The sequence below is a fragment of the Rhinolophus ferrumequinum genome, chromosome X (assembly GCF_004115265.2).
Source record: "Rhinolophus ferrumequinum isolate MPI-CBG mRhiFer1 chromosome X, mRhiFer1_v1.p, whole genome shotgun sequence".
Lineage (NCBI taxonomy): Eukaryota > Metazoa > Chordata > Mammalia > Chiroptera > Rhinolophidae > Rhinolophus > Rhinolophus ferrumequinum.
The window spans coordinates 90,957,353-90,976,630 of NC_046284.1; the positions used below are offsets into that span (position 1 = coordinate 90,957,353).

A 19,278-nucleotide genomic window follows, 5' to 3' on the forward strand; every position below is an offset into this window, starting at 1 on the left:
GCGAAGCCATCTGGTCCCAGACTTTTGCTTTTAGGAAGGTTTTGGATGACTGATTCAATTTCATTAATGGTGTTCCGTCTGTTTAGATTTTCCAGTTCTTCATGGTTCAGCCTTGGAAGGCTACATGTTTCTAAGAACTTGTCCATTTCTTCTAGGTTATTGAATTTGGTGGCATATAGTCCTTCATAGTACTCTTGGATGATCCTTTGTATTTTTGTGGTGTCCGTGATAACTTCCCTTTTTTCATTTCTGATTTTGTTAATTAGTGTCTTCTGTCTTTTTATCTTAGTGAGTCTAGCCAAGGGTTTGTCAATTTTGTCAATCTTTTCGAAGAACCAGCTCTTTATCACATTAATTTTTTCTATTGTCTTTTTGTTCTCTATTTCATTTAGTTCTCCTCTGTTTTTTATTATTTCCTTTCTTCTGCTGACCTTGGGTTTCACTTGTTCTTCTTTTTCTAATTCTTTAAATTGTAACATGAGGTTATTTATTTGGGATTTTTCTTGTTTCTTGAGATAGGCCTGTAACAGTATAAATTTCCCTCTTAAAACTGTTTTCGCTGAATCCCAAAATTTTGGTAGGATGTATTTTCATTGTAATTTGTTTCTATGTATCCTTTGATCTCTTCTCTAATTTCTTCTTTGACCCAGTTGTTCTTTAAAAGTATATTATTTAATCTCCATGTGTTTGTGTTTTTTCCTGCTTTCTTTTTGCAGTTGATATCCAATTTCAAAGCCTTGTGATCAGAGACTATGCTTGGTATGATTTCAGTCTTCTTACATTTGCTGAGGCTGATTTTATGTCCCAATATATGGTCTATCCTTGAGAATGTTCCATGTACACTGGAAAAGAATGTATAGTCTGATGTTTTAGGATGAAGTACTCTATATGTGTCAATTATGTCCATTTCATCTAATGTGTCATTTAGGACTGCTATTTCATTATTTATTTTCTGTTTGGATGATCTATCTATAGCTGTCAGTGATGTATTTAGGTCCCCTAGTATAATTGTGTTTTGGTCAATTTCTCCCTTTTCTTCTGTTAATAGTTGCTTGGTATATTTCGGTGCTCCCTGACTGGGGGCATAAATATTGATGACTGTTGTGTCTTCTTGTTGTATAGTCCCCTTTACCATTATGAAATGTCCATCTTTGTCTCTTGTTATCTTTTTCACCCTGAGGTCTGTTTCATCTTATATTATGGCTACACCTGATTTTCTCTGGATACCATTTGCTTGGAGTGTCAACTTCCACCTTTTCACTTTGAGTGTATACTTGTCCTTGTAGCTGAGATGTGTCTCTTGGAGACAGCATATGGTTGGGTTTAGTTTTTTGATCCAATCTGCTATTCTGTGCCTTTTTATTGGTGAGTTCAGTCCATTTACATTTAAGGTGATTATTGATATGTGAGGATTTCCTGTCATTCTATCTTTAGTTTTCTGGTAAAGCTGTGTATCCATTGTTTCTTTGACTTTTTGTTGTTGTCTATTATTTCTGTATGGTGGTATTCTATGATGATTTCCTGTTTCTTCTTTTATTACAGTATGTATTTCAGTTCTGGATTTTTCTTTAGCACGGTTATTTTCTCCATTCCCATATCCGCTTGAGGCCTCTACTCTCCCCCTTTTTATGTTTTGCTTGCCACAAATTGTCCCTGTTGATGGTGGTCGAATAGCCTCCTTTAGTAAATCTTATAGTGCAGGTCATGTATTAGAAAATTCCCTCATTTTCTGTATGTCTGGAAAGGTCTTTATTCCTCCTTCATATCTAAAGGATATCTTTGCTGGATACATTATTCTTGGCTCATAATTTCTCTTTTTCAATAGTTTGAATATTTGGTTCCACTCCCTCCTGGCTTGCAGAGTTTCTGCTGGAAAATGTGATGATAATCTAATGATCTTTCCTTTGTAGGTTACCGTCTTCTTTTCCCTGGCTGCCTTGAGGGTTCTTTCTTTGTCATTGATTTTAGACAGCTTCAGTACAATGTGCCTTGTAATAGGCCTGTTGGGATTGAGGTAATTAGGTGTTCTGTTTGCTTCTTGGATTCGAGGATCCAGTTCTGTCCACAAGTTTGGGAAGTTCTCATCGACAATTTGTTTGAAAAATTCTCTGTTACCTTCTCTCTTTCTTCTCCTTCTGGTATGCTCATTATTCTTATATTGCTGTTTCTGATTGAGTCAGAAAGTTCTTGTAGAGTTCTTTCATTTCTTTTAAGTCTCAAGTCTCTTTCTTCTTCCATCTGTGTAATTTCCAGTTTTTTGTCTTCGATGTCACTGATTCTTTCCTCCATCTGGTCAACTCTACTACCTCAACTGGTTATTTCATTCTTAATTTCTTCTATTGAGTTCTTAATCTCCAGAAATTCTATTTGGTTCTTTTTTAAAATTTAAATCTCTGTCGTAAAATGCTCATGTTGTTCTTTGATTGCGTTTCTGAGTTCATTAAACTGCCTTTCTGTGTTTTCTGTATCTCGTTGAGTTTTCTCAGGACTGCAATCTTGAATTCGCTGTTATTTAAATAACGTATTTCCATATCTTTAAGTTCCTTTTCTGGAGACTTTTCACTTTCTTTCTGAGCTGTCTTGTTGCCTTGGTTATTCATGGCAATTACTGATTTATTATTTCTCTTCATAGACATCTACAGGAGTGGCCTCTGGAACAGGTTGATAAGAAGAGGTCTTTCTGTTGTTTTCCAGTACTTGTTGGTAGAATGTTTTATTTTCTCTCCGACTGCAGCCTTTTATTTCTCTCATATGGTAGTGCTATGTTTTCTCTGCACTATTCCAGCTTCTCACACAATAGGGGTATTCCCTGGGAGATGGGCTTCTCCTCTGTTAATAGTTCACTTTGGTCACAGGGAGCAGTGTCTGTGTGGGTATGTGGAGAGCTTTTGAAGTTCCAAAGCTCTTCCTGCACCAGATTCAGAGCCCGTATGTTTCAGTGGTTCTGTTTACTCCTGCAGGGATTCGCCCAGATAGGTGGGGACAGGGGCGGCATGAGTTGTGAGAAGTGGCCCAGAGCAATGGCGGCAACCACCACCACAGGCAGTCCTGCTTCCACAGTTCCCTCCCCTCTGCCAGAACTAGTTGGTCTGCGAATCTGTGTCTGCAGTCCACAGTTCTCAGAACAGCAAATATTCTGTTGTTTTGATCTGACACTGCTACTGTTCCGCTTCTAGCACCTGCCAGGTGGGGTCAGAGCGAGCTCTAGGAGGGTAGGGAGGGGGCGGCTAGTCTCAGTGCCCAAGGCTTCCATTCTCTGCTTGGCAGTGAGGGCTTAAACCACCGTTATCAGCCTTCTTCCCTCAGTCTTTGGTCTGAGGTCTCTGCCGAGAGTGTTGGGTTCAGGTGTGTTATATGCTGCCCCCCTCAGCCCAGTGGGCCATAAGCGGAACCCCAGCAGTCCGAGTTCTTCTCTCTCCCACATCTGCGGCAGTTGCGGGATGCAGCTAGCTCGGAGCAGTGAGCTATGTCTGAGTCCTGCGCTCGCGCGACTCTGTATCCACACTTCTCCCTTCCCTCCTCCCCTGCTCGCGTGATTCGCCCACCTTTAGGTGAATTAAGTAGTGGGCCTCTTCGTCCTGCCTGTCTGTTGTGCAGGGAGTTCTTTGTGGAGTTTTTGTTGTTCGATTAGTTGTAAATTCCAGGGGAGCTTTACAGAGGCTCACCTCACGCCGCCATTTTGATGACGTCTCACAAAGATTTAATAAGTTAGTACTGAGGGAACACAGATAAAAGATATCGAATGTCTGTTTTCAATAGATTACCACCCTCCCGAACTTCTATCCATAGAATTTGCATAGCACTACATCTTTGGTTAGTGGTTAAGGAGAGGAAAGGGAATTTTGTGATCATTCCAAACTTTAATCCTCTTAGCATGTTGAAACAATATGGTTTATTGCAAATAACTTGAATTTGGAGGCAGAACACATGAATTTGTATCCAGGAGCTATTTCTTATTAGCTAGTCGAAGAGTGACTTGGCTGGTGTCACATAGTTTTGTCATCTGTAAAAGGGAATAAGAGACATTTATGAAGAAAATAATAACAACAATAACAGCAACAGTCACTAACATTTCTTGAGCACTTATTATGTGCCAGGGCCTGTTTTAAATACTTACAGGTTTTAAATTTCTTATCGTGACCCTCTTGAGATAGTTACTGTTGTTAATAAGTTTACAGATAAGAAAATTTGGTATAAGAAAAGTTAAGTAGTTTATAGAAGATTAAGATAGTTTTCATCAAGTTATCTAGCAATTCCAAGACTAGAAACAAAGCAGTCTAATCGTCTTCACCACTATATATTAACTAGTATAGCCTGATACACCTACATTAAAGGTTTGTAATAAGGTTCAACTGAAGTATATGTAAATACTTTGTAAATTATAAACTTTGTAAACATGTGCATACAGATTTTAATTGTGCAGTATAGGTAGTTTAATAAGAATTTCCATTTGCATGTAATGGTTAAATTGGCATCATGTATAATTTAGTAACATTGTATGCCAACCAGCATTTTAGTATTTAGAATGCCAAGGGAACTTCTGGGAACATAATTGAAAAATGGAACTACTATATAAAATTAGCATAAATAGCATGACTCCTGTCTGTAATTCTCTTTCCTCTGGATCAGGATTCAGTAGAATGAGGTTTATTTGAAATTAATTCAGCCTCCTTCAGGATGGCAGGCTTTATTTTTTCTTTCCAAACCTCACTGAAATAACAGTAAATAAGTACACAAGGGAATATATCTATAATAGAACTAAAAAGGGGATAAAGGGCCAAGAATTGACCACAGATTTTGACAAATTTCTGAAAGACTGAAAACCTAAAGGGTTATTTTGACAGGCAAAATAGTGGTGGATGCAACAGCTCACAACACCGAAGAAGAAAGAAAGGGAAGAGACAGGTGAAAAGCCTTTGAAGGTGGAGAGATTCTGAGCTAGGAGCTATCAGCTACAAAGAGTTGGATTGGGAAGTGAGGTGGAACTCAAAGAAATTGGTGAAAATATTGTCAAAAAGAGTTATAACAGGTACACCACCTCCACACCCTCATGTGCAGAGACTACTTTTACTTTCAAACATGAGAATTGTTCTATAAAATAATTGAAAAGTCTGGAGTCCTGTTGTGGTTCTTGGGCACCCTGTAGTAAAGTACTTTTTGTTTTGACTATAGAGGAGATGTTCAATTTGCCTCCCTTATTTCTGTCCTCTCTACCTTCCAAATTATAGCTCCCCCATGAATGATATGCCTTCCTTTTCAGGTGGAGAAAGATCTACACAGCACCAGAGAAAATCGATGCCAACTACTTTTTAAAAAATTGACCTGTTTCCACATTTATAAGTTCAAATGTACAACCTAGGATTACACAACATTTGAAGAAACCAACAACTCACAATAGAATAACCTAGTGTAATAATTTTTTATTAGTTTCAGGTGTACAAAACAATGTAATAGTTAGACATTTATCATTTATACCCCTCACAAAGTGATAACCCCCTCCCTCCATATACTACCCTTCTGACATCGCATACAGCCATTACATTTCCACTGTCTCTATTCCTTATGCTGTACTCCACTTCTTGTGAATATATATATATATATATATATATATATATATATATATATAGTAGTTGACATAAAAGACCCCGGATAGCCTCAGCAATCTTGAGAAATAAGAACAATGTGGGAGGTATCACAATACCTGACATCAAATTATATTACAAGGCTACAGTAATAAAAACAGCATGGTACTGACATAAAAACAGACACATAGCTCAATGGAACAGAATAGAGAGCCCAGAAATAAATCCATGCCTATATGGTCATTTAATCTATGACAATGGAAGCAAGAATTTACATTGGGGTAAAGACAGTGTATTCAATAAATGGTGCTGGGAAACCTGGACAGACACATGCAAACAAATGAAGCCTCCTTACACCATATACAAGAATAAATTCAAAATGGATTAAAGACTTAAATATAAGATCTGAAACCTAATGTAGTAAAATTTAAAGATCCCAGAGGGAAAAGAAAATTCAGGGAATAGAAAATAAATTAAAAATATATCTATTTAAAATACTCAGAAATATTCAAGAAAATATTGCACACATAAAATAAGAATAAGGTGTTATAAAAAGAGCATGCAAAAAAATTCATTGGAAATTAAAAATATAATTCATTATATATACTTGAGAAAAGAGAGGTGAAAAAAGAAAATTAAGAGATATAGACGATCATATATATAAGGTTGAATATCTATCTAATCAGAGTTCCAGGAAGATGGAGCAAGAAAATGGAGGGAAGGAAGTAACCAGAGAAATAATGGAAGAAAACGTCCCTGAGTTTAATAAAATCATGTCTTCAACTTTAAATAACCCAATAAATGTCCAGCATATTAAGTACAGAAAACTTCACACTGAGACATATACCTAAAATGTCATAATAAAGTGATAAAGGCATGGTCCTAAAAGCTTCTGGGGATGAGAGGTCAGTGGAAAATGGAAAAAGAAATAATGATACATGACAATACAAACAGCACATCCTGGAAGAAAATGGTGCAATTGTCTCAAAGTTCTGAAAGAACATTTTTTTCAACATTGTATCTTATATCCAGGAAAGTTTTTAACAAGGTCTAGAAGCCAAATACAGTTTTTGGACTGGCAAAAACTGAGGAAGTTTAATAACTACACACACTTCTGAAAGAAAATAAAGTTACCTGAGAATGTGGTTCAGCAAAACCAAAAAAGGAAGGAATCCAAGAATGAGGAAAATAAGGAAGACTTGAGAGCCAAGAAACAGTGCAATGAAAAGAAATTCCAGATGAGAATTCTACAGCAAACATCTAAGGCAATAGGTCAGTATTAAACTGACATATATTGGCTCTATAAAGAATTTCTTTAAACATATGGAATCATTTTAACAACTTGTATGATTTTGAAAAGGGTGGTTTTGATGATCAGGTAAAAGCATATGCTGCATTTATTAAGAAGGAAAAAAAAAAAAGGTTAATTTAAAAGCCCAAAGGGGAAAAATCTGATAAAAAAGAACATGGTCAAAGTAAGAAAGCAAAATAAAATCTGATGTAAATTTTACTAAGTGGTGTAAAAAAGGCAACAAAGGCAGAAGCTTTAAGGGTGTTTTGGCAGGATGGGAGGAGCTGTGAAATAGTAGTGTTCTAATAAGCGCTAGGACATTCTCTTTAATCTAAAATATTAGGAGCTTAATGTCTACTAGAGAGAAATAGATTGTTACTAACTGTACCTCACAGACATTGACAAAGTCTTTTCAAAGAAGTGACATATAATAAAATGCTTTTAGCTCTAATACCACTTTGAATATAATTTAGTCTTTGATGGTGCAAAAGAAATTCTAAGACCATGCCTTGATCAAAGGTCATGATTCTTAATGTCTTGTCCTGATGATGTTGAAAGTACTGGGTAATTTATCTGGGGGATAAAAGGCAAAAAAGAGGTCTTAATTTTATAGTATACACACACGGATGGATACTGAGGAACAGCATTCAAGACTAGCAGGGTTTTCTAAACAATGATTAGAGATCTTAACATTGGAACATGTTCTTCATGGGCATTGTGAAAGTAGAAATTGCACTCTAGAATATTCAGCTCACAAACTCATCAGTGGCAGAAAGAATGGGAACTATCTGCTTAAACTCTGCCCCACCACCGCCACCCTCACCAATGCTGTACCCCAATTTCCTTACTACTCTGCTGTCATGTAATAGAATTGTTGTTTTAAATTATATTCCATGGAGCACTAGAAATAGCATAGAACGGATTCAGTGACTCGGATTTTAGAGGGGGTGGGGAAACAACTAACCCATCCATCTTGACTTCCTCATTCTTAACTAGAGCAGCTTCTTTCTTATATGCTGTATCAATTATGCTTCCCTGTCAGCTTGCATTTGAACAAAGAGTTTGCTTCTATGGAGAAACAATTGCCACAAAACAACTATTAAATCATGCGTTATTAAATTGTGAGTATATCTCCCATATTGAAATCTATGACACATCAATTGATTTTAGAACAGTGTTTCTGCTGTCTCTGGTCCTTTGAATCCCATGGCACTACCCAGTACCATAAATTCCCAGTCATGGACAGAAGCTTTCTGAACTTGGTAGTAGGCAAGGTCACTTCACTTAGAATCTTCTTCTTCTTGAATTCCTACTCTAGCACATCCCACCCTTGGCCCAATACACTGGTCTAAGTACCCACTTTGGATCCCTTTGCTATGACATTCTATTGAGTAACTTTCAATCCACATTGCCCACATTTCTACTTTGCCTGCCCCACAGCTTGGCATAGCTCCAGGTTGGAGGATCTCTTGTCAACCCAACTCTGCCCCATCCAACCTCTTCACTAAGAGGGCAGATCAAACAGAGAGATGAACTCCTTCTGAAAATTCAGTTTGTTGTAGGCATGGGAACAGAACCAGAGCAAGTTCATGAGGATGTGAGAGTTCTCCATGGCAAGCTTCTGTCTGACATAGTCTGGGGTTTGGGAAGTAGTGCCTGCTGAGCATCCTCGAGGGACCATGGGTACGCCCACACTATTGCATTCCCTGAAAGGCAAACTCTGCCCTAGTTATTCTGTGACTCACTCTGCTCATGTTCCCTCTTGGAATTATCCCAAGGAAAAGAGTCCTCTCAGCAAAACAAAGTTTGCCTGCTTCCTTGTGTGTGGCATGCTTATTTTATTTTAAGCTTTACTTCAGAAGTGCAGAGCAGCCTGAGGGTCCTTTTTCTCTATTTTGTTTTGTGTATCTCCTTAAAATTGTATCTTGGCTAGAACTGCTCTTTCTCCCTTGGTAGTTTTATAACTCACAAGGTGAATCTTGACCCAAAAAGATCAACAGGAACACCCTGAGGGTAAATAAAAAGAGTATTATATATAATAAACACACTTCCTAGCACTAGTATAGGGGTCGCAGGAAGAAGGACACACATTCTACCTTGTTTATGGGAAAATGGGACCAAGAGGAACAAAAATATTAATACTTCAAGGTAACCTCAGGGCATAGTTTAAACTTAATAGATACCTGGAAGCAGGGGAAAAGTATATTTTTAAAATGCTCTGTGCTTAGAAATGAGATGATAGAAATAAAGTGTCCCCATTCCTCTGAATGCCCCACTATTTTAACCTTTCACCAGGTTCATGCTAAATGTTAAATATTTGATTTTACAGGTCTTAGCCTGGGTTACCTAGAAAACAGAGTTTTAGGCAAAAAGCTTATATTCTTAAGCTTTATTGGAGAGAGTGAGTCCAAGAAAACAGGAGTGAAGGGAAAGAGAGTACTGAGTAGGGAAAGCAAGAGAAAAATATTAGAGGATATGTTTTCAAGCTAACCACCACTTCAAAACAAGTATAGGTAATTACCTGGTCTTATGAGTCATCTTCAGAAAGGCCGTATGAACTATTGTATCTCAAAACAGCCCATCCTGATGCAAAAAAGAAAAATGTATCCTCTGGACAGAGCAGTTTCCTGAATGAGAAGGTCTTATAGGGGAAGAAAATTTGCCTCCCCAAAATGTGTCTTTTTGGCATAAGGATTAACTTAGGCTGATTATTTTTAAGAAACAGAAGATTGAGGAAGTTTTTATGGCTAACTCCTCTTTAACTGCCTAGAAGAATTTAGATGAAAGGTTTGCTCCAGGAATAAAGCTATCACCAGAGATATCTACAGAGAACTTCGACTAGATGTGGTGGGAGAGAGTCAGCAGGGCCTAGAGATCAGAGTCTGTATCCCATTGTGTCTGCAAGGCCCAGCAAACATTTGGTTACCAAACATTTGCTTTTTCATTGCCATGTGAATTGCCATCTTCCTCTCTGAAGTCCCTAATCACTACCTCTTTCTCCTTAGCTCAAGATGGCATATAAGTCTCAACTGCCCAGTTTGTTCTTGAGCCTCCTGTGTTCTTGTAGAACCCCCATATATACAAAATTAAATTGGATTTTCTCCTGTTAATCTGTGATATAGCAATATAATTCTTAGATCAATTAGATGAACCCAGAAGTGTAGAACAAAATTTCTTCCTTCTCATCAGTGTCAAGCACAGAAATACAGATGCTAGCAGTTAGAAGTCAAGCCAGGATGCACTAAAATTGGTTGAGCCTAGGGAAATATGAAAGAGAGTTTAAAAGTATCTGCTACAACTGGACTGATTTCATAAATGTGCTGCTTTTAAATTTCTATTAGTAAAATTTTAGAGATCAGTTTTGGTTGTGGAGCATTTGTGGTGCCCAGAATTTAGGCTAGCCCCAAATTTTCCCTGCCTCCTGATATTCACACCGTTGAGTGATTCTTCTCCACTCAGGTGTGGGAGGGAACTGAGACTTTCTTCCAACCAGTAGATTAATTGATGAGATGTTACTTCCACGATTAGGCCACATACAATTGTGACTTCTGCCATCCTAGCAGATTCTCTACCTTCCTGGTTTTGATGATATAAGCAACCATGTTGGAGAGTTCCAGTTGGCAAGGAAGTTTTATGCATTTAAAAACATATCGTTCCTCATTTGAGCTTCAGATGAGACTACAGTGCTGACCAATACCCCGGCCTCATGAAGGACCCTGATGCATAGGACCCAGCCTAGCCATGCTGGATTCCTGACGTATAAAAACTGAGATAATAAGAGCATTGTTTTAAGTCACTAAGTTTGTGGTAATGTTTTTATACAGCAATAGATAATTAATATAGCACCCTAGGAGGAGGCATGGCTAAGGGTTAAATAAGGGACAAGATGAGCCTCTGGTGAGTGTTAGGAAGTATTAGTGTAAAATAAAAATGACTTGGAGAATTGAACAGGCTGAAAATCAGGTGCAGACATGATAATCATTCTGGGCAACAGGAAGGGTGTTCAAATGCTACTGAGAAGTGCAAAGACAGTTTTAGGATATTGCAATTGGAAAGGCTTCATGACCAGAATTTTTCAATGAGAATGTGTGATCCCTATGTTAGAGCTCGTTCAACACTGAAGAAAAAACATGTTAGCACAAAGCTTTACACGTAGTAGGACTTCCACAGATGGTTTTGAGTTACCTATGTCTCTTTGCTGTAAGTATTTGCATGGTTATGTTAATGATGTAGCTGGGCTGGAGGTTAAGTGTAGCCAACAAAGCTTTCTCAAAGCTCACACCCTCTATGAGAGACAGAGAAAAAGGAAGTGTAGTACTAAAGGTAAACTCTATGCTTGCTACCTTTCCAGGGGGGCTCATGAAAGAAGGGAAGATGGAAAACTCCCACTGGACACATGGGACCCAACATCACAGACCTCAAAGAAGATGGTATGATAATTACAATTACTTTTCTACATTTGATGTGGTAATAAGATTATGCATACATTAAAGGGTGAATCTCTGATCTCAGAAAGATATGGTATGGTGGTCAGATCATGAGGGAATATTGTTTTATTCAGGTTTTCTTTACTCACAGAATCTAGTAGCAATAGGTATTGTGTGTGTTCAGAAAGAGAAGGAGAAAGAGAGAAAGGGGAATTTCCCCAATCTATAATCCATACTTCCTACATACAGGCTGAACCATCCTCTTTTCTCTGCCATTTTGTGGTGGTTAGATTTCCTACATTTAGTTCTGAGGCTTAATATACAAAATAGTTGTTTGGTAGAGGGAATTAAGGATTACTGTATGTGGTATCCAGGGTTGATGCAGGGTTAGGGAGTGGGCCATGGAGAAGTATTTCAAACCCCAGAATAAACTGTTTTATTCCTACCTCTAAGACTGAGGCTGTAATAGCCTATTTATAAAATACCTTCAAAATTATAGAGTTCCTTCTATATCTGAAAGTATCGTCCTGGGCCTTCTAGAATAATCAAGGAAATAGTTCAAAAAAAAAAGAGCTTAGCAAACATCTGAAGCACTGAGCTAACACCATCAAAGCACTTTGGGATACAACACTTGGTGGGGAAATCTTCCCCAGAACAATTGATTTTTCAGTACATTCAACAACTGCCTAATAGTTACACCCATCAACTTAAGGGGGAAAATATACACTACCATGTAAACGTCTGAATGTGCTTCATAATAGCTACCATTTCAGAGAAATGAGACCTTATTTAAAAGATGGATTCTTAAAGCTGTTACAATTTTTGAGTAACACTAGTGGGCAGGGGAGGATCTGGCTTCAGTAATAGTGCTTTATGTTTTTGTGTGAAAATGCTACTCAACAGCCCACATCCTATTTCTTGTTCTGTGCAATTCTTGCTACCTAAGGCCGGGTGCAGGGCGAGAGAGGGAACTTGAAAGATCAAACACAAAGATTGAATCATAGAATTCCCCAGCAAACAGGACCCCTCCTGACACTCTCACTAGCCAGCAATCTTAGTATCTAATATTATTTTTAAAATTTGAACAATGTACAAATATCTTTTAAAGAAAAAGAACAAAAACTTCAAGTGTTATCTTTACTGTTCCTTAGTATGTTATTTAAATATGTAGGGACATAATGCTAGGTATAATAAGCTGCTCATATGTATTGTTATTGTACAGATATAAATAAAAAATAAGTTAACAAATGAAATATGAGCAAAACTAAAAAATACAAATTAACAATATTAATGTGATAAATAAGGTGGAGGTGAAAAAGTCAAACTAGTATTCACAGTGTAAATATTAACTCACTCATGTATTCATTCATTCATTCAACACACCTTAATTGAGTACCTCTTATTTCCAGTGTCACCCTTTTAGGGACTACAGATACGTCAGTGAACAAAATTCCCTGCCTTTATGGAGATCACATTCTTGTGGGATAAGACAGATAATAAACCAAATAAATGAGTAAACTATGTCATGTGTCAGATGATGATGAGTGCTAAGGAGAAAAATCTAGGGAAAGAGGGATAAAGATTTGGGGGAAAAAGGAGTTGCAATTTGTAATATAGGAAAGGCCTTAGGGAGAAGATGACATTTGTATAAAAACTTGAAGAAGGTGAAAGATCAGTATTTGGGTGGGGGCAGTGGTGAGTGTTCCAGACAGAGGGAATAGTGGGTGGGTGAAACAGTGGGTGGGCTCTGTGGCAAGGGTAAACCTCTTTTTAAGTGGTTCTGGTAAAGGGCAAGGTTTTTTGAGTTCAGCAAACTTTTACTACCATGTGTCATATGAGCACTCAATTTTCCCACCACTTTTTCCTTTTTTCAGACTACTATAAAGCCTTTGCTTTTAATGTATTGGCTGTTAGATCATTTGTCTTTTACTGGAGGCTAAAGACATCTTCTATATATTATGTCCACTTTATTATTTTTTTTAATTATGCAATGTGATGGTTAATTTTATGTGCCAATTTATTGACCTAAAGAATGCCCAGATAGTTGGTAAAACATTATTTCTGGGACTGTCTGTGAGGGTGTTTCTGGAAAATATTAGCATTTGATTCAGTAGACTGAGTGAAGAGATCCACCCTCGCCAATGTGGATGGGCATCATTCAGTCTGCTGTGGGCCCAAATGGAATACAAAGGCAAAGGAAGGGCAAACTCTCTATTCTTGAGCTGACATCCATCTTCTGTGCTTGGACCATTGGAGCTCCTGCTTCTCAGGCCATCAGACTCCAGGACTTACATCAGTGGGCACATGGTAAAGAAGCATGTTAGCACTGAAGCCACATCATATTACCTGCTCTCATGGCTCCTGGACTGAGTTCAGCAGCTTTTGATTGGCATACTCTTTCAAAGGCAGTCCAACTTCTGGCATAATCTGCATTTAACATCCTTAAAGATGTAAGCATACCTCCATGTACTGGGATGGTTGATATGGGCCCAGAATAATCAACAATCTTCCCTGTGTTATGCCAGTCCAGATGACAAAAGGTCTATGACTGTTGCTTATGTGTACTTATTCCACAAAACAAACTGTGACTCATCTATGACTCTTGCTCTCAATAGATTTTACATTCTATTCAAAGTTATCTAAATCTTGGTGAAGAATAGGTCTCTCTTGCTGGATAATTTTCTTAGGCATCAAAATTATGAAATTTCATTCCATCAAGAAATAGCATTGAAATGCTTTGTTGTAGACTTAATGTTCAAGACATAACTTCACATCTTTTGTAAGGCCACTCTTAAATTACAGTGCTAACAGACAATAGTTTAGTGGTTACCAGAGAGTAAAGGGGGTGGGGGGGTGGGAGATGAGGGTAAGGGGGATCAAATATATGGTGATGGAAGGAAAACTGACTCCGGGTGGTGAACACACAATGGGATTTATAGATGATGTAATACAGAATTGTACACCTGAAATCTATGTGATTTTACCAACAATTTTCACCCCAATAAATAAATAAATAAATGAAAAAATGAAAAAAAAAATTACAGTGCTAAAATAAATGACATAGCACTGTGAGGCAAACAGCAATTCCTTTACCAGTTTGATTCTATTTGTGACATTTAACTCCAAACCATGACTGATTGTGCTAGAGAAGAGGGTGTGGCAGATTGCATTTTTCAAAAATGTCCATCCCATATGCTCTTCTACAATGTGACCTTGCTACTGCTAGCAAGAGATGGAGTCTATTTCTCCACCTTTCAAATCTGGGTAGGCCCTATGAATGCTTTGACCTTTAGAATATGGCAGAAGTGACAACGTGCCAATTCTAGGCAAAACCATTGTTGGCCTGGAAATTCTTCTTCCTGCACCTACCAGGTTAGAAGTGTAACCACCCTAAAACTACCACACTGTGAGAAGTGCAAACCACACAGAAGATGAGAGATGAGATCCCATATGGAGAGAGAGAACAAAGCACCAAGCATGTAGTGAAGAAGTCACCTTGGAAGTGGCTGTAGCTCATTACCCCAACTAATGCCACATGGATTCAGGAGGCCCAGCTGGCCCTTCCTGGATTCATGACTCATAAAGCACAATTATTTTTTCAATCCACTAAAGTTTGGGGTAGTTTTTTATGTATTAGGTTGGTGCAAAAGTAATTGCGGTTTTTGCAATTATTTATAACCTTTTAAACTGCAATTACTTTTGCACCAACCTAATAGCAATAGACAACTGAAGCAAAAGGGTGTGCTAATAACCTGATTAACTAATCAAATATGCTAGTGAGTGAAGGAGGTTAGGTGTACTATTGAGATTATGGAACCATACTGCTTGCCTTAAGGTTCTGTCTTTGCCACTTAAAAGCTCTATGATGTTGAACAACCCTTGCTTCAATTCTCTCTTCTATAAAATGGAGATAATAATAATGACTACATCACAACGTTGTTATGAGGATTTAATTAATTAAAACTTACAACCGTGCCTGGAACTTTAGGAATTGCTGTATAGATTTTAGCTATTATTACTGTGACATATAGTTGAGCCTCAATAATGTTGACTAGTACATTGCCCTTCTATTGCACATAGTAGGAGGAAGCCTTTAGATTCAGGCAGAGCTGAGACTAAATCCTAGATCAACCACCTATGTGTAATACTGGAGCCCTCTGGGGGCTGCACTTTTCGCATCTGTAATATGGGGGTAGTAGTACTTACTTCTCAAGGTTGTTGTGAGCATTAGATGAGCTGGACTCAGAGCCTGGTACAGTTTGTGTGTGGTAATTGTTGATGCTTTTGGTATCCCAGCTTTTTTCTTTGATTCCACATAGGATGAAACTTTCTCGACACAAGAGAAGAAGAAGCTGACTCATTTTAAATTCTTCAGCAATGTTAAACATGGAGTGTATTCAAGTTTTGGAGTGAAGGCCTAGTTCAGTTGGTTTCAAGGCATACCTGGAAATGTACCTATTTGCAAGATAAACCTTCTGATATCCAACTTATTTTCTTTTAACAGAATACTACTCCTTTCATACAAAACTGTACTATTTAGGTATCAGTAACTGGCCAAGCATGAGCAGCATCAATTGTCTATTACAACTCCAAGCTATCAATCAAAACATGTTATTTCCTATGCCCGAGGCAACCAAAGACATAAAACTAGCAAGAACTCAGAGGGGCAGATAAACATGAATATTGAGCTACAAAACTCCCAGGAACATACATCACAATAGGAATCCTTTGTCCCATCAGCCCTCTCTGACTGGTACCAGATGCAGGTAGAAACATAGAGGTAGGTGATGGTGGAGGTGGAATGGGGCAAAAAAAAAAAAATCACAAGACTGGGCTGACATAGACTCAAATTAGAATGTTAACATTGACTCTTATGAAGAGAGTATACAAAACCTTATCAAACTAAAGGCAAGAGGACTTGGTCAATGATTTTGGAGATTTGACCCCTGTACAAAGGCAGTAAGAAAACTTACTGATGTCTGCTCATAAGAAAATAATCATAAAATCAGAAAAAAGTAGAGAAGTGGGTCAGAATAAATCACCTTTTAAGTGAGCAGAGTCAGGGACCAGGAGGTATAAAATTCTCAGTACCTGTTTTATATTGTTATGGGAAACTAGCTCATTTTAACCTGTCATTGTACATAAATCACACTTCAAGCTTGATGGAGGCAGAAATTCTACCTCTGATACATCATATTTACCTGAAAATGGGTTTGCATAAAACTATATTTTTTTTGGGGGGTAAGAAATTAAAAATAGAACTACCATACGACCCAACAATTTCACTTCTGGGTATTTATCCAAAGAAATTCAAAACAGTAATTCTATATATATATATATATATATATATATATATCCATTGCAACATTATTTAAAATAGCTAAGATATGGAAGGAACCTAAGTGTCCATCAATAGACTATTGGATAAAGATGAGGTGGTACATATATACAATGGAATATTACTTGGCTTTAAAAACGAATGAAATCTTACCACTTGCTACAACATGGATGGACCTAGAGGGTATTATGCTAAGTGAAATAAGTCAGACTGAGAAAGACAAATACCATAAGATCTCATTTATATGTGAAAATAAACAAAATAAATAAATACACAAAACAGAAATGGACTCATAGATACGGGGAACAAAATGATAGTTTCCAGATTTAGGGGGCACAGTTGGGGTGCAGGGCAAAAAAGCTGAAGGGATTAAGAAGTACAAATTGGTAGTTACAAAATAGTCATGGGCATGTGATGTACAGCATAGGGAATATAGTCAATAATATAGTAATAACTACGTATGGTGCCAGGTGGGTACTAAACGAGTCAGAGGGATCGCTTCTTATATAAATGTCTAACCATATGCTATACACCTGAAACTAATATAAAATAATATTGAATGTCAACTGTAATTGCAAAATGAAAGAAAATTAAATGTGTGAGTCCCTTGCTACAGCTGCCTGCACAGCCCTGTGGCTGCCCCATGGGCACAGTCAGGGTCAGCCTATCTTTGGGTGGCTGGCTGCTTGCCATTACCACCCAAACAACTCAAGCCCATATGAGGACCAATGATGCAGACTGTTGATGAAGCTGGGCATTTATAACTACATTCATTAAGGAATACAAAGAAAATATTCAAAGGGACAAATAATGGTGTCTTCTGGTTGCAGAATTCGAAGTTTGTGGTTTATCATTATAATCAGCTTCTTAACGAATACAGAAGTTTTCAGCAGAGCAACTTTACCATCTGAGTTAGTTAGGCAAGAAGAATCCCATGATGGTTATTCTATAGATCTGTGATGTTCAGGCAGTGATGTCATCACGACTGTGAGCGCTAACTATTGTCAGACAGATGAGAAGATTTGTGATATTGACCCATTTCAGGTGGAGAATACAAACTGCTACCTCCCAGATGCCCTCAAAATTATGATTCAAAGGTTTTCTTTAGGTGATGCAAGGAAGTCTCTTCACGAAACATCAGTTTGAATAGAAGATGTGCTATATACTCAGTTAATATGTTACAGTAACCTTCTGAAGTTTCTCATCTTTTGGGAGCAAGGGTAATATCTGCTGAAGATCTTCTGTTTTTGATGCACAAAGATAAAAAAAATTAGAAGACTGCTAAAATACATGTTTTTCCAAGACTACAAATCAAAGATTGTCAAAGGGATAGAAGAGGATGATCTGGAAGACAAATTGAGTGGCAGTAATAATGCGAACAAAAGGGAAAAAAATCACTCAAAATTTTCACAATCTTGACCAAACAGGAGAACTCTTGGCAATGTTTAAATATGATGAAATTGGTGAAGTTCAAGAAGAAAGAATGGATTGAGCAGAAAGATAAACACAAATTATGGATTAAGGTTAAGATGCAGAATTCTGTGAAAGTCAACAATTAATTTTCTCCAAAAAAAGGCTTCACATTTCGAGACGGGTTGGATTGCAACAGTATGAAGATAAAATCCAATAGCTAAATATGCTATGAAAATTTTAGCGTATTTAGCATATGAAACTGTGGCACAGTTTAGTGGATCTGGCTCTTCTTCTGTGGCAGGACATGGTAACCAAGGCAGGAGACCCTTTCAGCCATGTCATTTCAGTAAGCTTCACTCATTATAACAACTCTGCTGAGGGATCTTGCATGAAGTCCTACCCAGACTCTCCTGATAATATACCTCCTCTTACACCAATGGCTCCGCCATCTGGATCATAGCACTCAGGGAAAACCACATCAGGATCCCTAGGGAATGGGAGTGCTGGACAAGACTCAGCTAAAACCAAGCAAAGGGAAAGAAAAAAGAGCACTTCAGCTTGTGGTGTTGAGGTTCACAGAGATGCCATCCAGCCCTGCCAAATCAGAGAGGTCATTCAACATTACGGCTACAAGATTGGCCCCCTGCCCCCATTCACAAGTGCCTACCACAGGAATGGGATGGCTTTGGCCTACTAATGTGACCAATGGCAACAACAGGAAAGGCAATGTTCTATTACAGTGATTTCTGTTTTTACTCTTTGGAAAAAATAAAATATAAGTTTGCCTTCTCTGTATCCTCAGGAGTGGGTTGGTTTGTTGTGACTATTAACTGGCTGACTCCAGCTCTTTTCCAGCCCCCTCAACATTTAGTTTTGTTTACTAGATGGATCATTTAGCTAATTAATGGCAGGATGTTTGGAATAGTGTGTAGGTAGACCAAGAATGCAGATCACACAATTTTGAAATTATATATTTAGAATGGGTTTACTGCCCTTAGCTCACACATCTTAAAAGCAGTGTCTTTTTATTTCAGTATTTAGTCTCTGTTTTACTTGATGCGTTTTGTAATCCAAGTTTGGGACAAAGGAAACAATTAAAAGGACAGCTTTCCCCTTGCACTATCCCACCAACTTTACTTTCCAACATTTGTTCACTAGTTCTACATTTATTTTAGAGACAAATATCCATTTTATAAACTCACACTACTCAAAGACCAAGTTCACCTG

General features: G+C 37.8%; 1 pseudogene; it reads left to right on the forward strand.

Annotated features, from left to right (window-relative positions):
- The first annotated feature begins 17,724 nt into the window (after positions 1-17,724).
- Positions 17,725-18,748, forward strand: LOC117017200 (transcription initiation protein SPT3 homolog; annotated as a pseudogene).
- The last annotated feature ends 530 nt before the right edge of the window (positions 18,749-19,278 follow it).